Source organism: Leuresthes tenuis, unplaced genomic scaffold (assembly GCF_036924035.1).
Source record: "Leuresthes tenuis unplaced genomic scaffold, fLeuTen1.0.hap1 SCAF_13, whole genome shotgun sequence".
NCBI lineage: Eukaryota > Metazoa > Chordata > Actinopteri > Atheriniformes > Atherinopsidae > Leuresthes > Leuresthes tenuis.
In genome coordinates, this window is record NW_027325367.1 from 3,256,591 (window position 1) to 3,266,907 (window position 10,317).

The 10,317-nt window shown below is 41.7% G+C and overlaps 1 protein-coding gene across 1 annotated transcript in view; it reads right to left on the bottom strand.

Moving 5' to 3' along the window:
* The window catches only part of hivep2a (HIVEP zinc finger 2a), a 109,640-nt gene extending 108,243 nt beyond the window's left edge, over positions 1-1,397 (bottom strand). The window contains exon 1 of the mRNA XM_072362113.1: positions 972-1,397. The gene's annotated coding sequence lies outside the window, so the exon portion shown is untranslated. The remainder of the gene's footprint in view (positions 1-971) is intronic.
* Positions 1,398-10,317: the final 8,920 nt, after the last annotated feature.

Consider the following 10,317-nt stretch of genomic DNA (forward strand, 5'->3'; position numbering starts at 1 on the left):
ATTAGGACCGACTATGACGTACAATAAGACACCCAGAGACAGAGAGCTCATTTTAATTGGAAACGCAGCGCTATACAACATAGTTTCAAGCGTAAGACTGTCATCGCGCTGGTTAAAGGCAAAGAGGTAGAAAGAGCAGCAGGGCCGAGTCGTGCGTCGAGCACTCCCCGGCCGGGGCCCTTCTCTTGACGGCAACACGTCATGGAACATTCCCGGAACAAGCCAGCGCACCACCCACCATCTCTTTCTGCCTCTCGCTCGTACACAGACACACACAGAGGAAGCGAACGATGAACATATGAGATAAAGTCACTTCCATCTGAAAAATAACTCACTAATGTTCACCTAGAGCAACCATATGGCTACTGTAGCAACAAGCCTCTGAGTATCTGTGGAATGTCACTCTGATCAGAAACAAGGAAATACCGAAGAGTGTGCGCTAAGGTCAAAGCTTAAACTCACTTTTGGACACTGCGCCACGAACTTTAAAGTCATTAGAGGAGCAACACTTATAAATATCATAGGGATCTGCAGGTGAGAAACTCATCAAGCAAGCCTGGTGCGGGCACGGCTGGTGTGTTTGTGTACATAAATACAAATTCAGAAAATCGACCTTCCAGACGGAAAAATTCACATCATCTCACCTCTGAGAGCTTCCACTTTCATAGCTTCATATCCACCAACATGCCTCCTCTTTACCCTTCTCCCTCCGTCTCCCCCCGGCCTTGCAGCCAGCCTGTCCGAATAGGCTACTGCAAATTCCTCAGGATATTACGCAACCCGGTTAATCTGCATGCAATGAAATGCGTGCCCGGGGTATTCCCCCTGCATAGCCTTGCCCTTATAAGCTAAGCAAAGGATCAAGTGCTTGGAAAACAAACAATAATCTCCACCATGGCGCAAAGAAACCCGATGTCTATGTGATGTGTGAAAAAACATCCTGTAAGGTTTCGTTTTTGCTCTGCTCTTACCTTCTGTCTGTGCTCCGGCTGCGCGTCTCCGTGCGATAATGACAACAAGGAACACCGGTGACAGGACAGCCGATTCCGAGCGGGCTGGACTCCTCACCGAAAATCACACAGGCAGGAGATGGTTGTTAGAAATCCACAACAGTCGAAGAGGAGAGGTGGAAACGTCGCGGCGAGGCGGCCGATGGAGGGAAAGTTGCGCGTAAAAATGGGTGAAATCCTTTCCGAGCTGATTTCTGCTGCGGGAGCTCCTCTTCTGCAGTCAGACAGACAGTTAATGTGTGCGTCTGACTGTGCTCTGAGCGTGTATGTGTGCGTGTGTCAGGGTGAAATCAGGAGACACGCACGCGCGCGCACACACTCTTACTCAGATGGGGGTTATTCCAAGCGCTACTTCCCAGAATAGCAGCAGAGAGGAGACTGAGCGCGAGACACGGAGCGGCAGAGAGCGAGAGATAGAGGGCGCGTGTGTGCGTGCGTGCGCCTGTACGCGTGTACACGTGCATGTGCATATGTGTGTGTGCTTGTGTGACGTCGTTGGATCCCCCAACGCGCAACCAGGGCAGAGGGAGGGGAGGGGAGGGGAGGAGGAGCAGTGGCCGAGGAGGAGGCTCTGTCTGCCGGCACAGAGAGAGCAGGATTCCCCGGTCACCTCTGAGGCGACCTGTCTGTCTGACTGTCTTCCTGCCCCTTTTTTTTCACCTGTCTATCACAGCATTTACTCTGGCGTTTCATCTGGAAATAAAGACATGAATAAAGAGTTTGCTGTACAAAATTATAGATATGTATAATATATGTAATGAACCTGTAATGAGCATGTAATTTAGAGTTATGCTAATTAGTCAATTTATTAGTTCAGCCGCAAAAAGTCATCAGAAATGTTTTTAGCTCATTTTTTAGGCGTTTCCAACGCTAGTGTATTACTGTGTTACCCACAGTAATCATCTTAAGCACAGTAATGTGTTCTGCCAACCCATTATTACTACATTACAATCCACAAAATCGTTTTTGTAACATTCACCCCCCTGAACGGTTTACCTGTACCCTCAAGGTAATGACCAAACGCAGCATATCTTTCATGGCAGAACATGTATTAGCTGTTGTTGCTTTAGTTTCTACTTGATAACCTCTCGGAGGGTTAGACTAACATGTAGCAGTCTTGAGCCACCTCAATCGTAACTAATTTCTTTTTATACTTCAGGAAAACAGGAAATATGTGCCACAATTTATTAAATTCAATGTTTTTCTCTTTGTTAAAGACACTTTCAGATCCTGTTCATCTGCTGTAGATAGTTTTTTTAGGCCTGACACTTCTTCTTTTGTCCTCCACTTGTCCAGTTTCCTCAAATGTTTTAAGGACACACTGCACACCATGCTGAGATATGCCAAGTTTTCAGCTAATAGCTCTTTGGGAATCACCTTGTTGCTGCAGAAATCCTATTTTCTGTCTGTCAAATTGTGTTATCTTTGCTGTTTTTCAGAGATGCAGCTAAAGAAATGGGAACAAATGATGTGTCAGATCTTAAAGTTCCATTTTGTTGGCTGTAGTATCCAACATAATGAAACTTTATGATCAACAGCAGCATATTTTTTTGGAAAATGTATATTTGCATTCTTGCAGTGACAAGATTCATTTTGACTCTCATTTCTGTCAGCGGTGGGAAGTTACATCCAAGGGACGACTTGTTAAGTTAAACATGAAGGTGGGGAACAGCTAACCTGGTTGTGCCACAAAGCAAAATGATTCCCCAAACCCTCCCAGTGCTCACATATCAAAATGGTGTGAAGGCATTTTCCAAAGAGCTATCAGCTGAAAACTTGGCATATCTCAGCATGGGTCTGAAAGTGTCTTTAACGAAGAGGAAAAAATCTAATTCAATAAATTGTGGCACATACAGTATTTCCTGAAGTATAAAAAGAAATGAGAGGTGGCTCCAGCAGCACAGACGACAGCTGGAAACAGCTGAATATTTGCCCAACAGTCTTTTCTTCTTGACACTGACCACACTGGTCAAAAATGTATCTATTTGGTCACTGCATGCCCACATTATGCTTCATAACACGAGCAAAGCAGAGGCGGCAGCGGGTAATTGGGTGGTGATTGCATCCATTTGGTTGGCTGATTTTCAGGTGGACCCTTAGGATTCAAAGAATACGCCTACTCTGAATCCTTTCATCTGTAAAAACAGATGAATAATACAGAGGACCTTGTTAAGGCAGACCTCCTGCTAATGAATTAAATCAGGCATTTATTTTTTCCCCTTTGCACACATGTTAATGCAGTGACCCCTTTGTGCTACCAGACAGCTTTAGTATTAGATTGCGTAAGCTCCTTTCAGTTACACGTGATGGGTTTTATAAATGACTGCCACTGGGCACTCCTTAGCTGAAAAATCACAGGTTTGATTCCTCTGACATGTCCAACATCAATCAAAGATGTAAATTCAAACATAATCATCCACTGTGATAATAATCTTGACAGGCATCTGCATAGATTTCAGCTGTCAGTCTTTCTCGAATGGCTCTCACTGTACCCGGGAACAGATAATGACACATAATGGTCTGATGGCATAAGTCCACTCAGAGAAGTTACACCAAGGTGAGAGAGAATGACAATGAGGTGAAGAGGTTGCTTGGCAGGGTTATGAAGCCACTTGAAACACAGCGTCTCTTTGTTGTTGATTTTCACTGATGTCACAGCCTTGAATATAATCTAGCTTCATCTCAAAGGCGTGTATCCTTCATTTGGAGGCTCACAGTGCAGGGTAATAGATAAGAATGAGAGCGAGACTCAGGATGACATGCAGCAATTATCATCTGAACTAATGGAGCCACTTGTAGCAGCAGCTGATTTCTTCCTGATGTATTTTTCAGCGTTCCAGTGAAGCCGTGTTTATTAGCAGCTGTGTGGATTTGCAGAAGCCAGTTGAAACAGAAGCTTCAGTAAATTTAGCTGTAATTAAAGACACTTTGGCTCACTACACATGACGAATCAGTGTGAGCAGAAACCTTGGCTAAGAGCAAATAGAAATTACACTTTCAATGCAAATAGGCCTGTAAGATGGATGGATGGATGGATGGATGGATGGATGGATGGATGGATGGATGGATAGATAGATAGATAGATAGATAGATAGATAGATAGATAGATAGATAGATAGATAGATAGATAGATAGATAGATAGATAGATAGATAGATAGATAGATAGATAGATAGATAGATAGATAGATAGATAGATAGATAGATAGATAGATAGATAGATAGATAGATAGATAGATAGATAGATAGATAGATAGATAGATAGATAGATAGATAGATAGATTAACCAAGCTTTTCTTCTCGTGTGTGTTTGTTTGTGTCGGTCAGCTGTAAGTGGATTAACGTCTGCTGTCTCCCATAAGAGGCTCATCGGGATGTGACCTCATCACCGGTGACCCCGGAGTACCCATGGCGACACCGTGGCAACACAGCACCATGGCGACAAAGAGCTGCAGCAGTTTCTGATGCTGCAATTTGCATCTGCTTTTCATATGACGGCCAGCAGGAAGGTGCATGAAGCTGGTAGCTGTGGAAACTATAGGCAGTTTGTCGATTTATCCTGTGTGCTGTGAAAATTATGAATATGATTAAGAGATGTCTGCAGGGCCTACTTCTACGGAACAGTAGAGAAATATGAAGAACAACCTACTCAAATGTCATTAGTCCACCTCAGAAAAGTGATTTGATCTTTGCAACTATTTTACCAGCAAATGTCTTCAAATGACTCATTGCTTTAATAATATGCTTTGCTTTCAACTGAGCTGTCATTTTGATGGAGTAGCTGTGAGTTGTTCCACATATGCCATTTCACTTTAATGAAACACCATCAATGTCTTCCTTTCATATGCTGTGCTGTCTCCTTGAATAGTGTCAATGAATGTAATGGCAGACAAAAAAAGCATAATCATAATATAAAATAACATTTCCATTTCCGCTGTCCATGTTAGAAGTGTTTTGCTCTCACAAAGTGCAAATGAATCATGTTAAAATGGAATGCATTTAAGATTCTTTTGTAATATCTCAACTAAAAAAAGGGCAAAAGCTTTATGAAACATGTTTTTTCTCATAAAATGTGCAGTCGTGGCATTAAAAAAAGCACAGTAGCGGTTCAGGGACTGTTGCTCTCGTTAATGTTGAAGCTGTTGTGTTGTTTTTAATAACTGTTTCACTGGTTGGAAACAGTCTTGGACAAGTAGACAGATATACTTTTAAACTAAAGTAAGCGCTAAAGACGCGAGAGAGATGCAAAGAAGCTACACTTCTCTTTAGGCACTTAGTCACTGGCTGCTTGTCACAAAGACACATCATTTGTTCCCATTTCTTTAGTTGCATCTATGAAAAACAGCAAAGAAAACACAGTTGGACAGACAGAAAATAGGATTTCTGCAGCAACAAGGTGATTCCCAAAGAGCTATTAGCTGAAAACTTGGCATATCTCAGCATGGTGTGCAGTGTGTGCTTAAAACATTTGAGGAAACTGGACAAGTGGAGGACAAAAGAAGAAGTGTCAGGCCTAAAAAACAATCTACAGCAGATGAACAGGATCTGAAAGTGATGTCCTTAAGAAAGAGGAAAAAATCCAGCTGTGACCTGACAGGACCTGAGAGATGCATCTGGACCTTCAGCTGATCCATCTACTGTTGGCCCAAGCCTCATCAGAAATGGTCTCCATGGAAGGGTGGCTGTCAAGAAGCCATTCTTAAGGAAGGGAAACAGGGAGAAAAGGCTGAGCTGTGCCAAATGACACAAGAAGTGGACTGAAAATCAGTGGCAACAGGTCTTATGGAGGGATGAATCCTCCCCAGAGCCCGGACCTCAACATTATTGAAGCAGTGTGGGATCATCTGACAGAGAACGGAACAAAAGGCAGCCGACATCCAAAGAAGAGCTTTGGGATGTCCTTCAAGAAGCCTGGAGAACTATTCCTGAAGACTCCTTAAAGAAATGACAGAAAGCTCGTCTCAGAGGGTTCAGGCTGTGTTGGAGAATAAAGGAGCTCAGACCAGATATTCACTTTAAAGCTGCTGAGAACTGTACAAACTCTTATTAGTTTGCACATGATAAATCAACGTCCATATTTCTAGTTTTCCGGGACACACATAAAGAAATTATAGGTTCATATTATACTGTGTAGGAAATAATAAACAGAAGCAAGATCACTGCACAAATGGCTCAGATTTAATCCTCACCGTCTTAAACTACTTTACAATAATTTGATTTTGGTGTTTTTTAGAATACTGGGTAAAGTAACAAGTGCAGCTACAATCCCTGGAAGTGAGTCATGTGTAAAGCTTTAATGTACTGGGTGAAGTCCCAGACTGGAACTCTTAATCCTCTTGATTCATGGTTCATATACACTTTACAAACTAAAGAAATACCGTCACGAACAAGGAACCTGCTGAGTACTTGTGGGAAGTTGTGCATAATCCATAATAACAAAGAGGTGCACTCACACACACGTACATGCACACACACACACACAAACAGTCAAGCAGTTACCTAAAGCTTTTGTCCAAGAGCTGAACTGTAACGTTATTCAAGACAAAACACTTCTGTGACAGATGACTGATTACTCATGCTTACTCATACAAGCACACACACACACACTTAGATACATGGATACACACACACACACAGACAGGCAGTTTAAACCGCTCCTCTCTTTAACACACCTAGATTCCCACAGACTGACAGTGAATAAGTGCTGTTTGATTGACACAAGAAAAACACGCACATAAGCTGTGCTGTAGTCAAAGATTCGCCTCATGCAGACTCATTAGTCTGTGACTGTGAGTCGTTCCCATTCAACAGCACATGCTCACACACACGCCGTTTATTGAGGTGTGGCCCAAAGGTTATGTAAAGGTGTGAGGGTAAAGGTCAAGTCGTCCGGGAGATAATGGTTTCATGAGGGCATCTTTGGGTTTTGTGCGATAGTTCAGAAGAGATAGATGGAGGGATAATTGGATGGATGATTGCAGAGAGAAAGGGTGTGAGTCACAGACACGGGAATGGTTGTTTGGAGCTCAACAGCGCCCCTCGCTGGTCAGGATCAGACTGAAACTGACAACCGGTATATTCACTGCAAACCTGTTTATCTGCTTCTTTTAAACGAACTCTTCGGTGAGTATTACATGCAATGTTCAAGTCTCCTCGTGTAAAATGCTCGAGCTTTTTCCTCTTAACTCTTGATCCAGCCTTTCATCATGAGGCAGCCACTTTTACAACACATTTAAATTTAGATATCTGCTGCACATATAAACCCAAGCATGGTTGATCGTATATCTCAGTTTACTGTAAGATGTAAGGATCTCTTCCTACCCCCCCCCCCCTTTTTTTTATTTTAGCACCATAAGTCAAGGTTTCTGCATTTATTTCATTGAGGTGGATGAAGGCTTATGAAACTGCGAGGCTCTAAAAGTATCTACAGGATTTTAGACCAGAGGAGCGATGTGAGAAGATGTGTTTAATATTCTTCAGACTTGGTTTAAAGACGAGATCAATTACATTATTGATAGAAATGTGCTGTTTTTGATGCAGCCACATAAAGTAAAGCTTGTGTTCAATGAATTTTGATGTTGTGCACTGCAGCTGCAGAAAAAAAACACTGTTTTAGGACATTATTCTTTAATCATATGCTGAGGTTACTGTCATATTTACATTGTGTAATCTGTGGAGCATGTTGACTTGCTTTGAGCTTTTCTTTCTGACTCTATAACAGTCAACTCACGATGGAATATTCTGGAGAATTAGTGAAAGTGTAAGAAGTCCAGATTTGACCAATCCAGTGGTTTTTAAAACTGGACCTGGTCTAAAAATCTCAAAAAGCAGAGACGTGGCCTGTTTTTGTGTTTCCGTAACTTTGCCATTTTTCTTTTTTTTGCTGTTTTTTTGCCCCTTAAGATCCACAATAAGAAGACGAGAATTAGGAGGAGGTAGAAGGAAAGAAGAACCAAGTGTAGATTTTTTTAAAAAGTGTGTTTCGCTGCCTCTTTGCTGTCTGTTACTGTGTATCAGAGAGGAGATCTTATCCATTCTTTATAAATAACATGGGAAAACACTGAAGTTGTAAAGTTTTACACAGCATTTGCTTGTTAATGGTGCAGTCTATGGGATTCCTCACAGGAGCAGATCATTTGCCAAATAAACACATACTCGCTTCATGCGAAAACTGTTTTATTCAAGATAAAGTTGTGAAAATATTCTATTATATAGTGTACATTTAAGTTCATATCAATTTGGTGGCTAAAATACAGCTTTCATTTGACTCTGATTAAAGCATGTTCATTTTCTTCTTGTAATCTTCTCTGTTTCTTGAAACTGGGACGTGCCAACAGCCCTCTGCTGTCACTGATTCTATACCAGAGGCTGATACCAGAGCGGCGGCTTCACCTTTTGTTCATAAACCAGTTATTTTTGATAAATACAAACTAAAATCTGAGTTGCCAGTTGTTCCACATAAGTCTGCAGCAGTCATAAACACTGCAACACTTTTGCACGCCCCACTGGGAAGGCGCCACATCACCTGATCCAATGTAAGAGTCCCTGATACATCATCTTCATCAGTCTACTCACCAGATGGTATTGCACAGGCAAATAGCTACTAACTTACCACTAAGAAGGCGAGACCGGACGAAATCTGGTTACATTACATTTAATTTAGCTTCCATCCATGACCTGTACCTGTACCACTGCAGTAAAGCCACCAACATAATCCCAAAACAAAGATCCTGCCCAGCCTGCACTGTTCACCCTCCCACTGTCTGGCAAGCGTTGCCGCAGTATGACATGTAATACACACTGATTGACTAGACTGTTGACCCTTTTAACAACACAGAAACTGTCGATATGTTTCCACTCATGCCACCACCACGCACTTTATATAACTGTTGATATGCTGCTGATACTGTTGATATGACTCTAATTAATGCTATCATTTGCGCTTTATCTTCATCACCAGAACCATAGCAAAAGCTGCTCCGTCACGCTGTGCAATATTTTATCTTATGCAATATTTGTAGTGAAAATTAGGCTGCAGTGCACCTTTATCTGCAAAAGGAACCTCAGGGACCCAGTAAACAGATGCTATAATATGAAGAAGTTACAGGCACCAAAACATTGTTAACTTGTTTGTTAATCATGTTTTTCTCTATAGGCTCAATCCAGCAAGCTATCCCCATTCACCTTTTCACATTATATGTTGTTAACAGAGCAATGCTTTAATAGCCTTACACAGGTTCAGTGTATTTTGTAACTTGGTTCTGTCACAGCTTTAATGAGAGTGGACTTTGTACCTGTGAACACTCAGAGACACAATCACACGACATTCATGAGACACTTGTGTAATGTCAGTCTGTGCATCTGCCCATCCAGCCATAAAGCTGCAAAAGCAGAGGCAGCACTATATCTCTCCCCGAGTAGCTACTCGACATCGCCATGGCAACAGCATCACCTCTGTCTTGCCCTGTTGAGGCTCTATATAAACAGTTAAAATCAGTTCAACTTTACTTCAGTTGTTGCCTCATGAACAACAAACTCGGCATCATCGGTTTACAGTAAGTTTCCTGAATAATTATGAATATCTTTCTTTAAAATCCTTTTCGTCATTACGTACTTGACAAATCATTGGATACACCTTTTGAGCTTTTACTTTGTAAACATTTAATTTTATTTAAAATGAATCCATATTTTCAGTTGCCCTTTTCCTGGATTTATATGAAGAAATCACCTGTAAACAGGGTGACAAATCTAAACATTTGCCTCTCTAGAACTCACCAAAGACGACCTCCATCCACCTCAGCACCTACTCAGAGTGTTGTCCTGCGGCTGAAGGTGCAGGAGCAGAACAAATAGACTGAGAAATAGCGCCTTTCCATGTGCTGTCAGGACAAAAAAACTCTCATCCGAGCAGATTACAATACCCCCACTCAGGAATTAGAAATTGTAAATTGTGTATATTGTCTTGTCTGCCTTTCATTTATTTATTATTCTAGTTTGAACCCTTTTTACTTTTTAGAGATGCCTTTTCAGAGGTTACCAGTTCCATTTCGTTGTATAGATGCCTGTACAATGAAAATAAAGATGATTCTATTCTATTCTATTTTGTGCACTGATTAACTAATCACCAGTAAGTGTGAGCACCTATTTTTCTCAGTTTGCTGCTCTGCAGCATTCAGGTGTGTGTTAACACGATGCCAAGGAGGAAAGACATCAGCAATGATCTTAGAGAAGCAGCTGCTGCCCATCAATCTGGGAAGGGTTATAAGGCCATTTCCAAACTATCTGAAGTCCATCATTCTACAGAGAGAA